We start from the raw sequence: 18,204 nt of genomic DNA, 5'->3' as shown, positions 1-18,204 counted from the left end.
TTGATTGTAGACCCGGTGCTAGATTGCACTAAATAGATATAGCCAAAGAAAATCAGCACTCCCAGGATTTGTATCAAAAATGAAAATAAGTCTTTATTCCAACGGTCAACGTTTCAGTTCCGCTAGGGAACTTTCATCAGGACAGAATACACACATTTAAAAAATAGACATTGTTTAAATAAGGAAGGTAATCAGTGAAACTCACAGTTCAGATGTGCAGGGGGCTAATCATCCTTCCAAACGAGCGTCTGGGCGATTGCAGGAGGCAAATGTCTCTCTGTTCGCGCGCTCAGGTTACTTCCTGGTTACTCGCGTCCTCCATCACCATGGAGACATCGGGCGCATGCGCAATAGGTATATCTGCTCTCACTGCAGTCACCCCTCGCTCGGAAGTTAGGATTTGCGCATTGTATCAACTGATACATAGTTTCAGAACCCTCAAACTGCGGGACAAAAATATATACTCATTTGGTTAATAGCATACAGAGAAACACTACTATTATATATAAATAAATGTGATTGCAAAAACATAAAGCGTGCTAGTATATATGAATGCCATATTCCATGGCCCAATGTTACATTAAAGTGGACATTATGTCATATCATTATGTCTCTCAGTTAGAATATACAATATATACAATATATACAATATATATATACATAAATATATATATAAAGAATTATAATTACGTGAACCTCCTAGGTGTTACTAAATATACATTTGTTATTGATGTATTATCATTATTATTATAAAAAAAGGAGTTGACTAATCAAACAAACTGGTATGGTGCATATTGAAAAAAGAATAGTGCCTAATCCAAGTGATATTTTTACAAAAATACTCCAAAGACTCCCTGATACATAACTACATCAGGATATATAAGAAAAAAATAAAAACTTGATTAATGTGACATAATCTGTGCCAAATCTGTACATAAGTTCCTGTATGCCACTGTGTCCTGGACTGTGGGGAAAATTCTTTACCTCTAAGAAACCGAAATAATATATGAAGCATCACAAGCAGAAAATCCTTAACTCCTCCTGCACCATGTCCAGAACCATGGTCAAACCAATTACCCTGATGATATATACTGATGTATAATCAATACAACCTCATAAACTGATTTTAGTTTAAAAACCAAAAAAACATAAATTAAGAATAAAAATAGGCCATCAATACATTTTGGACAACTCACTATACGCTTAGAGACATAATGTACTATATTATGACTAGAGACCTCTCCATTCTATACATCGTTCTAGAATAAAGAGTTAATGGATTTCACCATATGTCCGAACTGAGTTGGAGTCCATACTGATCCTTTGCGGCTAAAGACTTCTCTTTCGCATGTCCCTTTATAGAAAGGAGGTATAGGTCAATTTTTCATTGAGTCCGTCTGGAGCTACTGTTCCCAGTTTTTGAATCCACCAAGCCTCCTTCTGTAGTAGCTGTTCCCGTCTGTTACCACCTCTTCTGGATATTGGGAGATGATCTATCGCCACACATTTTAAAGAAGCCAACGGATGGCCTTTTTCCAGAAAGTGACGTGCCACAGGTTTATCCGACTTGTTGTCCCTGTAGGCCAACCTAATGCTTGACCTGTGCCCTCTTATCCTTTCAGTTTCTTAGAGGTAAAGAATTTTCCCCACAGTCCAGGACACAGTGGCATACAGGAACTTATGTACAGATTTGGCACAGATTATGTCACATTAATCAAGTTTTTATTTTTTTCTTATATATCCTGATGTAGTTATGTATCAGGGAGTCTTTGGAGTATTTTTGTAAAAATAGCACTTGGATTAGGCACTATTCTTTTTTCAATATGCACCATACCAGTTTGTTTGATTAGTCAACTCCTTTTTTTATAATAATAATGATAATACATCAATAACAAATATATATTTAGTAACACCTAGGAGGTTCACGTAATTATAATTCTTTATATATATTTATGTATATATATATTGTATATATTGTATATATTGTATATTCTAACTGAGAGACATAATGATATGACATAATGTCCACTTTAATGTAACATTGGGCCATGGAATATGGCATTCATATACACTAGCACGCTTTATGTTTTTGCAATCACATTTATTTATATATAATAGTAGTGTTTCTCTGTATGCTATTAACCAAATGAGTATATATTTTTGTCCGGCAGTTTGAGGGTTCTGAAACTATGTATCAGTTGATACAATGCGCATGCGCCCGACGTCTCCATGGTGATGGAGGACGCGAGTAACCAGGAAGTAACCTGAGCGCGCGAACAGAGAGACATTTGCCTCCTGCAATCGCCCAGACGCTCGTTTGGAAGGATGATTAGCCCCCTGCACATCTGAACACTGATTACCTTCCTTATTTAAACAATGTATATTTTTTAAATGTGTGTATTCTGTCCTGATGAAAGTTCCCTAGCGGAACTGAAACGTTGACCGTTGGAATAAAGACTTATTTTCATTTTTGATACAAATCCTGGGAGTGCTGATTTTCTTTGGCTATATATATATATATACATATATATATATATATATAAACTATAAATCGTGTTTTCCTTTTTCTGTAATTATTTTGTAAAGCATGTATGTGTTTGGGGCATAAAAGGCATAATGAGAGCATATTAGAAGTAGTTATGTAAGGTCCCTATATGAGATATACAGTAATATAAAAAAGTTGGTTGTGGTGTGCCGGAACCGACGATGTGCAGGAGCGTGCCCCTTTCCGTGCCGCATCTCCAGCACTCTGGGGGACAGTCAGGGATACGCATGCTCAATGCGGCGGGCGTGCAGTACCAGTGAGTGAGCAGTTTGTACGCTGTTTCTTGGGTCTTACTAAAAGTGGAGCAGTGGTGCGTCAAGTAGCATATTTTTTCCCACTCCGCGTTACTGAATGTGCGTCCCAGTGCTGCCTCCCATTTTCCCATAAAGCTAGGCTGTGCAGTCTGCGTTCGTGTCAGGAGTGAGGTGTACATGAGGGATACTCCGTGTGTCAGCGGGTCTGAGGTCATACAATGGTCTTCGAAGTATGTGGGGGCTCTTGTCAGTGCGGGCCCCTGCGGGAGCGTCGCGGTGTATGTCTGGATCTGTTTATACTTGAGGCGCGTCAAGAGGTTGTGTTCCCCTTCCCCTCCTAGTTCCCTTAGTGTTTTTAGTCCGCTCGTCTTGTAGACGTGTTTGAGTCTAGGTAGTGGGTCAGGTATGAGGGATTTGAACGCTCTAGGGTCCAGTCCAGGGGGGAAGCTCGGGTTGTGTATCAGGGGGAGCAGGGGCGATGGGTACGGTGATAGGTCGTGTTTCCCTTTAGAGTTGTGCCACTCCTGCAGAGTCGCTTTTATGTATGGGGAGCATTTCTTGTTCTCGTTCCTTATCCCTGGGGGCAGCCAAGGTAGTATTGAGATTGGGGCACCTGCGTCGTGTTCCTCTGCCTGTTTCCATTGTTTCTGGACCCCCGGTTTGGTCCATTCTATTATCCTAAGAAGGTGGCAAGCTCTGTAATAGAGGGTGAAGTCTGGTAAGGCCAGGCCACCTCTATCCTTCGGCTGTGTCAGTAGTGTGTGTCTAAGTCTCGGCCGCTTCCCGTTCCAGACGTATCTGCCCAGGGCTGTGCGGAGTGTGGTAAAGAACGTGCGAGGGATCGTGATGGGGATGGTTTGGAGGAGGTATAGGAGGCGGGGGAGGAAATTCATTTTAACTACCTGTATCCTACCTAGCCACGAGATGTGGGGGTGTGCCCATTCCTGTAGTTCAGTGCGGAACCGTGTGTGCATCGCGTCGAAATTTTCCCTGAGTATGTCCCCTGCTTTTCGTGTGAGCCAAATACCCAAGTATTTAATTTTATGTGTAGCCCACTGGAATGTGTATTGGTGGCGCATCTGTGTCGCCCTGTGTTCCGGGATGTCGATGTTCAGTATGTATGATTTCGCAAGGTTTATTTTGAAGTTGGATATCTTCCCAAAGTCCCGAAAGGCTTTCAGGATATTGGGAAGGGATATTTCCGGGTTTGTTACATAGAAAAGCAGGTCATCTGCATACGCTGCTACTTTATGGTGGTTCATCCCTGCCTGGACTCCCATTATGTCGGGGTTATCCCTAATCGCTACCATGAGTGGTTCGAGAGCCAGGACGAAGAGTAACGGGGAGAGAGGGCATCCCTGTCGGGTACCATTGAGAATGTCAAATGGCGCTGATAGCGCCCCGTTGATGATCACTTGGGCTGAGGGTTGTGAGTAGAGAGCTGTTATCCACCCCATGATTCCCGGGCCTTGGCCGGCGTGTGTCAGTGTCCGGAACAGATAGTTCCAGTTGACTCTGTCGAAGGCCTTCTCCGCGTCTGTCGACAGCAGGAGAAGGTTGCTTCTTCTGCGTTTGTCACCGTGTATCAGCGTGAGGGTGCGTATAGTGTTATCCCTGGCCTCTCTCCCCGTCACGAATCCCACCTGGTCCGGGTGTACCAGTGTGGGTATGTGTGCCTGCAGTCTCGTGGCTAATATTTTAGCTAGTAATTTAAGGTCGCAGTTTATGAGGGATATGGGTCGATAACTCCCGCAGTGTTCTACATCTTTGCCCTCCTTAGGGAGGATGGTGATATGGGCCGCCAGTGTTTGCTTGGGGAAGCAGTGTCCCTCCCTTATGGCATTAAATGCCACAACCAGGGGGGCGTACAGTATGTCGGAATATGCCTTATAGTAGCACAGCGGGAGACCGTCAGGGCCCGGGCTTTTGCCTGGTGCCGTCCGTTTGATAGCCGCGGCTAGCTCCTCTTGTGTGATTGTTTCGTCAAGTAAGGTTGCCGTGTCCCGGTCTAGTGTGGGTATAGTGTGGTTGGCAAGGTAATTATCGATTGCTTCCGACAGTCGCGTGGTTGCCTGTGTTGATGTCGGGCTCGGGAGTGCGTACAGGTCGGCATAGTACGACCTGATTACTTCCTGTATCCTGGCGGGGAGTCTGTGTAGTGTGTTCTTGTTGTCGCGGATGCGGTCAATATATGTCTGTTGTCTGCGTTTAGCAAGCATCCGTGCCAGGAGTCTGCCACTCTTGTTGCCGTGCAACGAGAAGAATGCCTTATGCCGCAGCGCGTCTCTGTGGTATCTAGTTTGTAGTAGTTTGGTCAGGTCCCTTCGTAACGAAAGCAGTTGTTCCTGTTGTGCTTGTGTCTGTTGGGTTTTGTTGAGGGTGTCTATGGCCTGAATGTCTGCTAGGAGTGTGGTCATTCTCTTCTCCCTCAATGTTTTCTGTGTGGCGCCCTGTCTGATGAAGTGACCCCTGACTACACTTTTGTGTGCCTCCCATACTATCGTCGGGGTCGTTTGGTCGGGTGTGTTGATGGAGAAGTACTCCCTGAGGGTCGATGCTATGTCCGCTTTGACAGTGGGATCGGACAGGAGGTATTCATTGAGTCTCCACTTGGCTACTCTGGGACGGAATAATGGTGAGGCCAGTGTGAGCGTCACCGGGGCGTGGTCTGACCATGTCGCCGTACCATGTTCAGTTTGTAGGACCAGTGGTAGGTGATAGTGTTGGAGGAAGAAGTAATCTATCCTGGTGTATGTGTTGTGTGGGTGTGAGAAAAATGTGTAATCCCGTTCGTCCGGGTGGAGGGCCCTCCAGCTATCTACTAGTTTGTATTTAACGAGGAGAGTTTTGATTGTGGATAGGTGTTGGGTCGGGACTTGTGAGGTGCCGGTGGATGAGTCCCACCTCGGGTCTAGCGTCAGATTGAAGTCCCCGCCCAAGACTAGTATGCCCTCAGTGAATGCTGCCAGTTTGCGGAGAGTCTGCGAGAAAAACCTATGGTGTCTCTGGTTGGGGGCGTACACATTGGCGAACGTGTACGTCTGGCCCGCTATTGTCCCCTTCAGAAACACATATCTACCTTCCCTGTCTGTTTGGACTCCTGTCTCCTGGAGGGGTACCCTTTTGTGTATGAGTATTGCTGCACCTCTTGCCTTGCCACCGTGGTAATCACTAAAATACCCTGCAGTGTATCGGTGGTCCCGTAGTTTGGGTCTGGACCCTTCTCTAAAATGTGTCTCCTGTATGTACACTATGGATGCACTGGCTGCGTGAAAGTCCCGTAGAGCAGCTGCTCTGCCTTCAGGCTTGTTCAGGCCTCTCGCATTCAGGGATAGGATCGTAAGGTTGGCCGGTGTGAGTGACATCTCTAGGACCCGTCAGTCCGTCAGTCGTCTGTTAGTAAGGGGTCTATGTAGCGTCTGTGTGAGGGGGTTAGGGATTAGGTTTGTGGGATTCCGCCGCGTCAGAGGCGTTGGAGTGTGGCGTCCAGGCGGTCCCTAAGACCTGAGCCTGGTAGGGGGCCCAGTGTCTCGGCCGCCTTTGCGTGGCGCCTGTCTCTTGGGGGAGTAGGAGGAAGGCCTAGGCCTCTGGGTAAACCGTGGTCCCGCTGTGTGCGGACTGTCGTGGGCGAGTCACCTTGTGATCTCTTGTCAACCCTGTTCGTCCTACACAGTCGGTTTCCCTTATGTCCCCTTCGTGGCTCTATCGGTAGCTATAGCATAAGTATGCGTGTCCTCGCCTGAGGTGTGTGGGGCAGATGCATTTCGGCAACAGCAAGCAACAGTATATAAAGCAGTTAAACACAATAACAGTAAACATGTATTAAAATTTACATTTAAATATGAATACAGGCGTTAGGATATGGTGGCACCTATCCCATGTCGTGATGGCCCAGCCCCCAGGCCGCCCAGTGTTGTGTTCTCGAGGTCCGTGTCGTGGGGCCTAAGTGGGCCTCTCTTTATTGTCCCCCCCCCCCTCCGTGTTACCCTCTCGGGGACACGATGAGTGTAATCCATTCGCCATCCGAGGGCCCGAGCAGGCCGGGACCCCGCACCCCCGCCTGCTCCTGGGTAGGTCATCGCAGGTCAACTTGGGGGGTGCAGCTGCCCGGTCCGGTCTGCGGCCCCCGTTCCTAAGGCTCTGTGTCTCCCCCTCAAACAGTGTTCCATCTCCGGGTTTTCTCCCTCCCCCACCCACCCTCTCGGCCCGCTCCTGATAAGGTCGTCACTGGTCTATTAAGGAGGATACGGTAACCCAGCCCGCCCCGCAGCCCCCGATCTCCGGATACAATTGCATAGCATACATAGGGAATCCCCCCCATCCCGCTCCCGTTTAGCTGTATCCCCAGCCTATCCCTCCCCCCGGTCCCCCTTCAGGAGTGGGTAGGCCCCTGGGCCGCGAGGCCGGTGTTAGATTTGTACTTGCGGTTCTCAGGCAGTGAGATAGAGTCCCCCAGAGCACTTGCTCCATGCAGTCCTGGCCGGCCCTGAGGCCTGGGGTGACCCAGGTCGGTTCCGTGGTTGTGCAACAGAGTCTGTGGCTGGTGTGTCCCGCTCTGTGGCGGTCTCTAGGGCCTCCTTGAGCTCTTCGTTACTTGGATCAGCGCCCCGGGGTCGTGGTTCCCTGCTGGGTGAGGGGGTCTGTGAGTAGGGGTGGGTGGTGGTGTCAATAGTTCCAGGTGTGGGTTGTAAGGTCTGAGATGGACCGTCTGGGCTGCAGTCATCACGGTAGAGGTTGCGTGGAGCTCGGTGAAGTGGGCGTCCCGTTGCCGGGCCCAAAGTCCCCGGGACAGGTGCCGTTCGGGTGTTGTGTCCATTTATAGGCCGCGTGGGCCTGCTGCCTGTTGGCGTGTGGTCCTTGGTATCTGGGATCCGGCGGCCTGTCTCCCGGTTCTCTGGGCGGGCGTGTAAAGCATCAGGGGGACAGGCCAGGTTAAGGAAGCAGGTGTTATTTGCAGCTCTCTCGCAATCGCTTCCATGTCGTTCTTTTCTCGAATTTCGAAAGGGCCTTTCGGAGTTTGTACTTGGAGTCCGTGTGGGAAACACCAGCGGTATTTAATTTTGTTGGATTGTAGCTGCCTGGTGAAAGGGCGCAAAGCCCTGCGGTACGCCAGCGTAGTGGGTGACAGATCCGGGTATAGCTGGATCTCTGTGCCATCTAGTAGTACCCTGCCCAGTTCTCTTGCTTTGCGGAGGATCTCCTCTTTTTGTTGGAAATTGGCTAAGCAGCATATTATGTCTCGGGGGGTGCCCCCAGGCGGTCCCCTCGGTCTGAGGGCTCTGTGGGCTCTCACCATCTCGAGTGGGGCCTGTGGTGGTCTGTCCAGTAGGTTATTGAATAGGCCCGTAAGGGTGTGTTGTACTGGGGCTGTGTCGTCTACTTCTTCCGGCACACCACGAATCCTTAGGTTTTGCCGCCTGCCCCGGTTATCGAGGTCTTCTAGATGGTAAGCCATTTGTCGGATTTGAAGGGTGCTGAGTTGCAGGGAGTCTGCGGTTGCGGACTGCGCCGATGACATGTGGTCGCAGTCCGCCTCAAGCTGAGAGACCCTCTGGCGCAGGCCGCAAAATTCTTCCCTCATGGCCTGCAGCTCCGACGTGATGGAGGCGCGGAGCTCGCTGTTCGCCGCTCGCAGGTCTTCCTTGGTAGGCAAGTTACGCAGGATATCCATCCAGTCAGGGTGGGTGGCTGGGGTATCCCCTAGGGGGGTCCCGATGAGGGTCTCCCCCCTGTGTGGTGATGGCGGGAAAGGCCCTTCGGAGGCCGCAGAGTCGTTGGAGGCCTGCGTGTCCGGGTCCGCCGGGGCGATCAGGTATTGCCTCAGGGAATGATGGCTGCTCCCTCTGGGAGTGTCGGCAGACTTAGTGGCCGGTGTTGCCTTATGAGATTTGCCCATTGTTGGGGCAGAAAGGTGCTTTTGGCGAGGATAAACGCTGAAAATAGCCGAGCCTGGAAGGGAGCTCAGGAATCACGCTGCCATCTTCCTCGGCTTCCAGGCCACGCCCCCCCCTCCCCTTATTCTAATACATTGCCCCCAAATCCAATACACTGCCCCTCACCCTCTACTCCAATACACTGCCCACCAGGGCTGCCATCAGAAATTTTGGGGCCCCTGACAAAGCATGAGGTCTTATAACTCTTGGAAGTTCCCTGCACCCCAAGAAATCCTAGGTGGGAATTAATCCACCTATGCTGATACCAAAGAGCAGTCGGTCTGCTCTCCACTTGTAAGTACGATTTTAATTAATTTATATTGAGACTGTCAAACAGTGAGCACTATTGGTTGTCTCTTTTATCTTCTCTTTTCTGAGAATTGGAAGATCTGTAACAGTCAGCTGCAGTCTGCTGGGCCCCCTCTGCAAGTATAGGGAGCTGGGGGCCCGCGGCTGCACATATATATAGCGATCATCGCTATATATAAGTGCAGAGAGGGAATGTGGGGCCCAGGACGGCAAAAGCTGTCCAGGCCCCCCAGGACCGCCGGGCCCAAGACAGCCATCATGGTTGTCACCCCCTGATGGCGGCCCTGCTGCCCACAGAACTAATACGTTGCACCTGAATCCAATACACTGCCCCCATATCCAATACACTGCCCCTCCTCCCTCCACCCTTATACACTGCCCGCTCCACCCAATCTAATACATTGTCAGCCCTCCCTCCACTCTCATACATTGCCCCCTCCACCCAATCTAATATACTGCCCTTTATTCTAATACACTGCCCCCTTCCCTCCACTCTAATTGAATACACTGCCTCAATTTATTACACTACCCTTCCCATAATTTAACACACTGCCCCCTTCCCCAACTTAACACACTGCTGCCCTCCCTCGTATACTCTGCCCCACCTTTCACCACTTTAATACACAGCCCTCCCCCAATTTAACACACTGCCCCTTACCACCACTCTAATAATGCCTCCCTCCCCCAAATTAATACACTGCTCCCTTCCCAATATTAATACATTTCCCTTCTCCCCCAAATGAATACACTACTCACCCTCCCCAATTTAACACACTACACAGAAAAAATCCCCCTAGCCCCTCTTCTCTTCTGGCACTGTGAGCAGGCCAGCCACTCCCCCTTCCCTCCTGCTCACAGTACCAGAGGAGCGTCTGGCCTGCTTGAGCAGAGCAGGGCTGGCACTGGAGGATGGACGGCTCATCTTAAGGTATTAAGGTGAGCGGTAGTAAGGTATTAAGATGAGCCGCCCGTCATTCCCAGCCCTGCTCTGCTCAAGCAGGCCAGATGCTCCTTTGCCGACAGACAGCCACTCTGCCCTCTCACGGCTGTGGGAGGGAAGACAAGTATAAGACAGGTCAGAACTTTCCTGTCTGTCGGCTGGTCGCACCCACAGCACAAAGCAGCCCCAGGGCAGGTGGGCCGCAAATAAATTCATTGTGAGCCGCGTGCGGCCCGCATGCCGCAAGTTTGACATGCTTGTATTACATATTCATATTACGGAAGGCTCGGTGCATTTCCAGAACAGGTTGAGGTATGTATCTGGAGTAAGCGGAGGACTTCTACCATCCTAAGGTCTTAATAATGTGTACTGGTATATTCTTGCTGTAGGCAGTGGTGGTAGCAACGATGCAGAAGGAGTGAACTGAGTAATTAGCCGGATTAAGACCTAATCTTACCAGTAATATCCTCACATAAAGCATGAATTTACTTGTCATTACTTGTCATTAGAATATTGCTATGCAAAGCTAGGAGAGGCTGATCATGGGAACCTTGAACAGAGGTTAGGTAGCTATCTTGAATTTTGACTAGGTACCATTGGTTTTCAGTAGGGTAACAGGGGATCTTTAACAATTGTCCCCTTTGGCTAGTTTTAGTATGGCTGAGAGATAACACATAGTGGTCTTGTATCTTTGTGACGTGAGATCTCTCGATGTAGTCTTTGGGAGTGTCATGGTAGTAAATTCTCTTGGTCCAAGAAACACATAGGAAGATAGATAAATGGTGTTTTTCATGACGAAAGGTGCAGTATCAGTGAGATCGGAAAGTGACTGGAAAAGCTGAGTATGGATAGGTAATCTAGAGGGTGGAGGAGTAGTACTTGAGTTCTTAATGCCTTTCCAAATGGTTTTAATTTGATAGGATGACAGAAAACTGTGCTCGTTAGGCCATAGGGTGAGTATGTGGTGTTGTATACCGGGTTAATTATAATTTAATAGTGTTAAAAGACAATTTTAAGTGAAGGTGGCAAAAAGAAGTAAAAGCAACCATTGTCTCTATAGAAAACTTGTTTACAATATTAAATTCTAGCAAGAACCGGTTAAAAATATGGAAAGCCCTGTCATATGACTTTTTAGTATTGTTGGAAATCACCAGCTGTGAGAGGTGCTGGCCATGAGATAAAAGATTGCTTAGTCCATAGTCATGTCTTGCCATAATGGGCTGCTGTTGGTAACGCTCTGCAGAATTCTTGTAATTGAGAGCGAGATAAGTGATCAGCGGCAACGTTATGAATTCCAGGTATATGCACATATCCCAAGAAAAAGTTGTTAGTAGCAGCTAGCCAAGTCAGTTTTCTCATGAAGCGCATTATGGTCAGAGAGGCAAAGTGTCCTTTGTTGATAATGCAGCATGTAGCCAGGTTATCGGAGAAACACCTGACGGCTTGACCTGACCATAATGCACCCCAAGTTACTGTTGCTGCCACAATTGGGTAGAGCTCAAAAAAGGCAGAAGTAGTAGAAAATTCCAGGATGTTCTTAATCTCTTCTGGCCAACCTCCCCATAACCACTTATTGCCAAAAATTGCTGCAAACCCGGAAGTGGCAGCCGTGTCTGTCAAAATTGTAAGGGACTCGTCGGTTAATAAGAGGATGAACATACTTTTTCCATTCCATTTTAGTAGAAATTCTCTCCACATACGCAAATAGGAGGTGGCATGTTGGTCAAGTGCAATACACTACGTATCCAAATGAAAATGGGGAAAAAGGCTAAGTAGTCTGGATATGAAAGTACGACCTTGCTGAATAAATTTTATCGCAAAGTTGAAGGAACCCAAAAGAGATTGCAGTTCTTTGCGATTGCATGAACCCGTATACAGATACTGATCTATGTATGACAATATGCGCTCCGTCTCCTCTTTGGGAAGGCTGGCTTGCATATGAACCGAGTCTAAAATTACCCCCAGAAAGTTAATCACTGTATCAGGTCCCTCCATCTTAGTCAGGGAAAGTGGAACACCTAAATGTTCAAACAATTGAATTGCTGCTTTAAGGCTATTAGGCGGTAGTAGGTTACTCTTGATTGTCAGGAAATCATCCAGATAATGAATGGCTGAGGGGCATCTACAGATGTTAAGTATCAGCCAACACAACATCTCAGCGAATATATAAAAACATCATAGGGCTCCTTTTTTAACATAACGGGAGACGTGATAAGAAGTAGTATGACCCCTGCCACTTAACACCGTTCAGATGCCATAGTGAAGGATGGATAGGGAGGAGCTTGAAAGCGCTCACTATGTCGGTCTTACTGAGCCATGCTCCGACCCCTGCCAACAAGATTGCATCTATGGCATTATCAATTGTGACATATTGGGGGGAGAATTCCTCTGACGGAATTAGAGAGTTGAGGCTAGGTGTCGTCGTGGAGTGGGGAGCAGAGAGGTCGATGATCAACCTTTGTTTAGAGGAATGTTTCCCTGAGACTACACCTATGGGGTTGTCCTCCATATTAAAAAAGGTGGAAAGCTGAAAGGACCCAGTAAGAATCCTTGGTTGTGTAATAATTCTTGTAAAAGGAACATGTTAATAGATGATAGATAAAGTTTGGGGTACATTTTATTGGGGCACAAAGTTCCTGCAGAAAAGTTTTGAATCCAACTGACTCCAGTCTGACTGAAAGTTAGATTGCAAATAATACTAAATGAGAAGCACAACCATAAAGATAACAAAAAAAACGTTATTAATTGGGTCCAATATACCAGGTATCCCAACATACATGCCAGGAAACCTTAGCAATGATATCAAATCAATATACAAGGTATACACAATCACATGTGAGCATAGAAACCAGATAGAAAATACAATAATATTATTCCAGAGTCAGAGTTATATGAATACTTAGAAACAGCTACCAAACAAATAATACATTACCATCAAAAGAAAAATAACAGAAATATTGAGTAGAGAGTAAATAAAAAAAACAACAACATTTCAGCAGAATTGCCTTCATCAAAGGGAGAATGTTTTTTTATCTTTATGGTTGATCTCCTCATTTAGTATTATTTGTAGATTGTTTAGGTCCTTGGGGAAATAGGGCCTTTGAGTGAGCACCCTATTTGGCTACTTTGTTTCTGCTAATATACTCTTATGTCATTTTACTAGTGTGCCTACCTTTTCTTAATTAGATCACATGAAAGTTAAATTGTGCCAGCGCTGCAGAGGTCTTTGTGGAAAATGAATGGTGGTAATCATAAAACGATGTACCATTGTATTTGTGCCCCAAGTCCACCAGTTTGTGTAGGTAGAGGCAGAGCCGGCCTGTACATTGGTCGGAGTGTGGCAATGGCTTCAGGCGGCACTGTGACAGGTGCAGCATTTTGCCGCCCCTATACCTTTAAGAAATCTGGAGCAGGGCCCGGTCCGCCTATTTACACATATATATAGCGAGTACGGCTATATATATGTGCTGTTCTGGGCCCTGCTGGTGTGGACAGTGAAGAGGGAGCCCTGAGAGTAATCTTACAATACCAGCAGCAGCAGGTATTCCTCTCTCGCGAGCCGCGAGAGCGTCACCACAGGTTGCCATAGCAACGCTCTGGCATGCATTGCATGCTGCACTAAGCTTTAGATAGTAACGCTCTCGCGGCTTGCGAGAGCAGTATACCTGATGCTGCTGGGGATGTAAGATCACTCTCAGGGCTCCCTCTTCACTGTCCTCCAGCTCCACTGATAAGAGACAAGGAGGGGGGAATAAGTAAGTGCAGGGAGGGGGAATAAGTAAGGAAGGGAGGGGGGAATAAGTGCAGAGAGGGGTGAATAAGTAAGTGTAGGGAGGGGGGAATTAGTGTAGAGAGAGGGGGAAATAAGTAAAAAATAAAAAACAGCTCAATCACCACAAATGTACTTATCACCACAAACAAACACTGGATGCACTTCACTAACACAATCACTGCATCCACTACACACAAACACTACATCCACTACACACACACACACTACATCCACTATACACACACACTGCATCCACTACACACATTCTACATCCACTATACACACACACTGCATCCACTACACACATTCTACATCCACTATACACACACACTGCATCCACTACACACATACTACATCCACTATACACACACACTGCATCCACTACACACATACTACATCCACTATCACACATACTACATCCACTATACACTCACACACACACAATCACAATGCATCCAATATCCACACGCTGCATCCACTTCCATACACACACTCTGCATCTACTATACACACAAACACTGTGCATCCATTATACACACACACACACTGCAATACACACACACTTCATCCACTGCTTCCAGTACACAAATACACACACTGCACACAATACACACACTGCATCACATAATGGACGTGGGTGTGTTTTGGTTGGTGTGGTTTTGTTGGAGGGGGGCAGCATTTCATGCTTGGATCCAGGTAGCACAATGCTTTGGGCTGGCCCTGGGTAGAGGTTAAACTCTTCCCTACGGTTTGGGTACAACGAGCAGACCACATCCCTGTATATACCAAATGCCAGGACAAACTTGGGTATTGATAATTTTGTCTTCAACTTTGGGTCCCTGGCCTTCAAAACCACAGACACATCACCGGAGAAATATGTTTTATTCTCTAGGATATCCCAGGAGGCAATCAGGAGCAAGACCAGGTTAACATCTTTGCCTTCCAAGATATCTGTTAGCTGGGACCATATGCGCTGGGTTGATTATATTCGCTTTTTTTTTGGCAAGTTGGAGCATTACGCGATTAAACGCTGGGGAGGTTTACAGTTTCAGGAGTAACCAGTCTGGAAGGTGAATTAGGATGATTTTCTGACTAGAATTGATCCAGTTTGTAGTAGATCTGACACAATGAGGACAGGACCGATGAAAAAACTGCCCCAGTGTTATCAGTAGGGGTATAAAATAGTCTATATAATTCTGCTTTCCTGGTGGTGTTAGGGTAAGGGAAGTTTCTTCTCGGGTTGGGCTAGCATTGTCACCTCCATGTGATGGAGTATTTGACCTAGCTGGGGTGCTAGGGATGGACAATTCATCCCCACCTTCTAGTAGTTGCAACATGCTAGAAATTAAAGACTAGTAAGTTACGAAGGAGAACCTCTATTGTACTGGCTGGCTAACTAATGCCAAGTGGCAAAAATATTACCTAAGTTTGGTGACAGGTGAGGCCCTGCTAGTTGCCAAGCGGCTTGAGAGGCTCTATCTATGCACTGGCCCAAGGAGATTTTGGGGCCATCAAACAATGTGGTGGGGTGTCAGCCTCTCAGTGACTTGTAAATCATAAGATACAATGGGAATGACAGGTGAGGCCCTCCCTACGCAACCAAGCGACGTGACTAATTATGAGTTGGACTGATGGGTGAACTACCTCCGAGTATGAGGATGGATGTTAAGGCATAAAGGACTAAAAAATTAACTATACATACAAAGCAATAGGTGGAGCCGCTAAAATCTTGAGTAATCTGTAAAACACAATAGTATATACAAAATAGCGTAGTATGTCTATACTAGACAATGTGAAAGATAAATGGTAGTAGTGTCACTCACAATGTTGGAGTCATACCATCATATGACTCTCTTAGTATGCTTCTTTGGACCATTCAGGGGTTGTCCAGACCCTTTTGAAGCCAGGATCCTGGTGTTCTCCTTTTGGTTCTCCTTTTTGGTATTCCAAAATAAGGTTTGTGGGAGATCCAGATGGTGCTTTAAAAGTAAATTTATTGTAATAAAAATAAAAATAAAATATGTAAATATATACCAGAAACAGCTGGTTTAAAATACAGGAACTAAAGACTGATTTAAATAAATAGTCTCTAAAATGTTCTTGATTAGGATTATATCCAAATGTCCAAAACGCGTTTTGCCTATTGCTCAGGCTTCCTCAGTTGGATAAAATCTACTTGGTTTGCTTGTCTTCTTTTAAATGTTCCCGCCGGGTTTTATTCTCCAATCAGGTGCTTCTGCGCGTGTTGGAACGCAACGTGCGTTCCAGACGTCTGTGTTGTACTTCCGGGTTTCGTCTATGATGGAGCGCACGCGCGTCCCATATTCTTGTACTTACTTCCGTATTCGAATGGAACGCACGTGCGTTCCAACGTGCGTCGGACGTCATCTTAGTGGGCCCTTCTTGGAACGCAGGCGCGCTCATATTATATGCGTTATTGTTGTGGAACGCACATGCGTTCCAAATGGAAAAAACATAGAGAATAGTATTGCATAATTTTGTATAAAACATTTGATAATAACAATTCACATATTATATAAAAGAAAACATAGAGAATACCCTTGCATAGTGTTGTATAAAATGCTTAGTAAAATGCTGTAGTGTTGTATAAAGTGCTTAGTAGTAAAAAATCCACATATGACATAAACGAAAACATAGAGAATACCATTGCATAGTGTTGTATAAAGTGCTAGTAAAAAAAATCACATATTGTATAAAAGGGACGTCATTAAAGAACAGAGTTGGAAAAATGTGGAAGATAAGACATTAGAATACTTAAGGATTTAAAATTAATTAATAGTCATTAGAGAGTAGTAGGAGTTGTAAAAATAATTTCTGCTCTAATGATGTACCTAATATCATTATACTAATTATAGATAGTGGAATATACATATTAAGACATAACTTATAATGGTCAATCTGGAAAACATTCTATACAAGTGTGAGGAATCTATAAGAACATAGACCAAGGGGGTAATTTTCCATATATAGTGATATATATTAAAGCTTTGTGTGTAATAAGAATGTGAGGCGGGGGGAGGGGGGAAGGGGGCTATAACAATTTCGAGATTGACATACCTGTGGCGTTAGATAGATACGGAGTAGGTCATAGGTAGCGAACCCGAGTAATACCTATGAGAGTAATAGTAGTTGTTGTAGTAACAAAAGCATCTATGGCTTGGCCTATGTTGAAACGCCACTAAGTGTAAGCGGTTGTTGAACTCGCAGGGGCCTAGCACCTAATAACACGTATTAGGTTTGCTGCTAGGACCCAAATAACTATAAAAACCATTAACCTAAATAAACAGTAAAGTATGAGGAGTGCAGTGATTGCTGCTCAAATGCTGAGCACCTAGTAAACCTGAAATATAATACATGATAATTCAGAAAATAGAGACTAATTAATATAACTACAACTAGTCTGTACGTATGGACCCACTTAAATGCAAGTGGATCACAGGAGTTCTGAACAGGAATCCTTAATATGATACCTATAGGACCACATAAAAAGTAAATGACAAGAGGGCCAAAGACCTTTATTTAAGCTTAACCCGTGAAAGAGAAACCATACCTATTAGTCTCTAGACAAGTTGAGACCCGGACCACAGACTGACGACAGAGCAATAATTCTGTAGCCTAAGCAACCTGGAAAACAGCATTGTGTCATAATATACGTAATAAAGACATGACATGTAAATAATTAAGCAATGAGCTTGCTAAATCCATCAAACAACTTACATTAAGAGGAAACTTAACCTAAACCAGCCACTAGAGGCCGACATAAACCAGAATTTTAAACGGAACACAGTTTAATACATTTTGTGTAATTCTTGCATAAACCTTAGTAAAACCTATAAGGATAGAATAGGTCGTTCGGTTACAAATACACAAATGGCCCACGTGTGAAGTAAGACTTGTTTATGAACTGAACGTTCCGTAACTAGGATATCTTAAAAGCAAAACTCTAAACTTAATCTAATCTGTGAGTATTGTAGCCGAACAGGTTATTTTTCTTTTCCTTCTTTGTTTTATTTCATGTTAAGTAAACCAAATAAACAGAAAATAACAGAACTTTGCTTGCCGAAGGAAAGTAACAGAAATTAGCTTGCCAATATCAATATCAGCCACTCTAAACATCACGCTTCTTTCTGCCCCTGCTTTCACATCGAGTGTATCAGCTCCCTTCCTCTTCCGGCGTTTTGCATCATCACACCCCCGTCCGTCCCAATCAGAAGTGTAGCCATACTCCTTTTAGCCATCAGAAGAGATTTAGCAAACAGAGGTGTTCACGCAAAGTGTGTTGGGCGTTTTTGTGAAGTCTCTCTCGATGGCTGGAGGGAGCCTGCGCAGAGCCTGTGGTTGTGCCAGAGAACTGAGGGTCATGGATAAAACCCACCACCCACCACCCACCATGAAAGCTTGAATTGCCCACTAGTGGGTAGTAGGGACCA

The sequence above is a fragment of the Pelobates fuscus genome, chromosome 10 (assembly GCF_036172605.1).
Source record: "Pelobates fuscus isolate aPelFus1 chromosome 10, aPelFus1.pri, whole genome shotgun sequence".
In the NCBI taxonomy this organism is placed as follows: Eukaryota; Metazoa; Chordata; class Amphibia; order Anura; family Pelobatidae; genus Pelobates; species Pelobates fuscus.
This window is presented reverse-complemented; position numbering follows the sequence as displayed.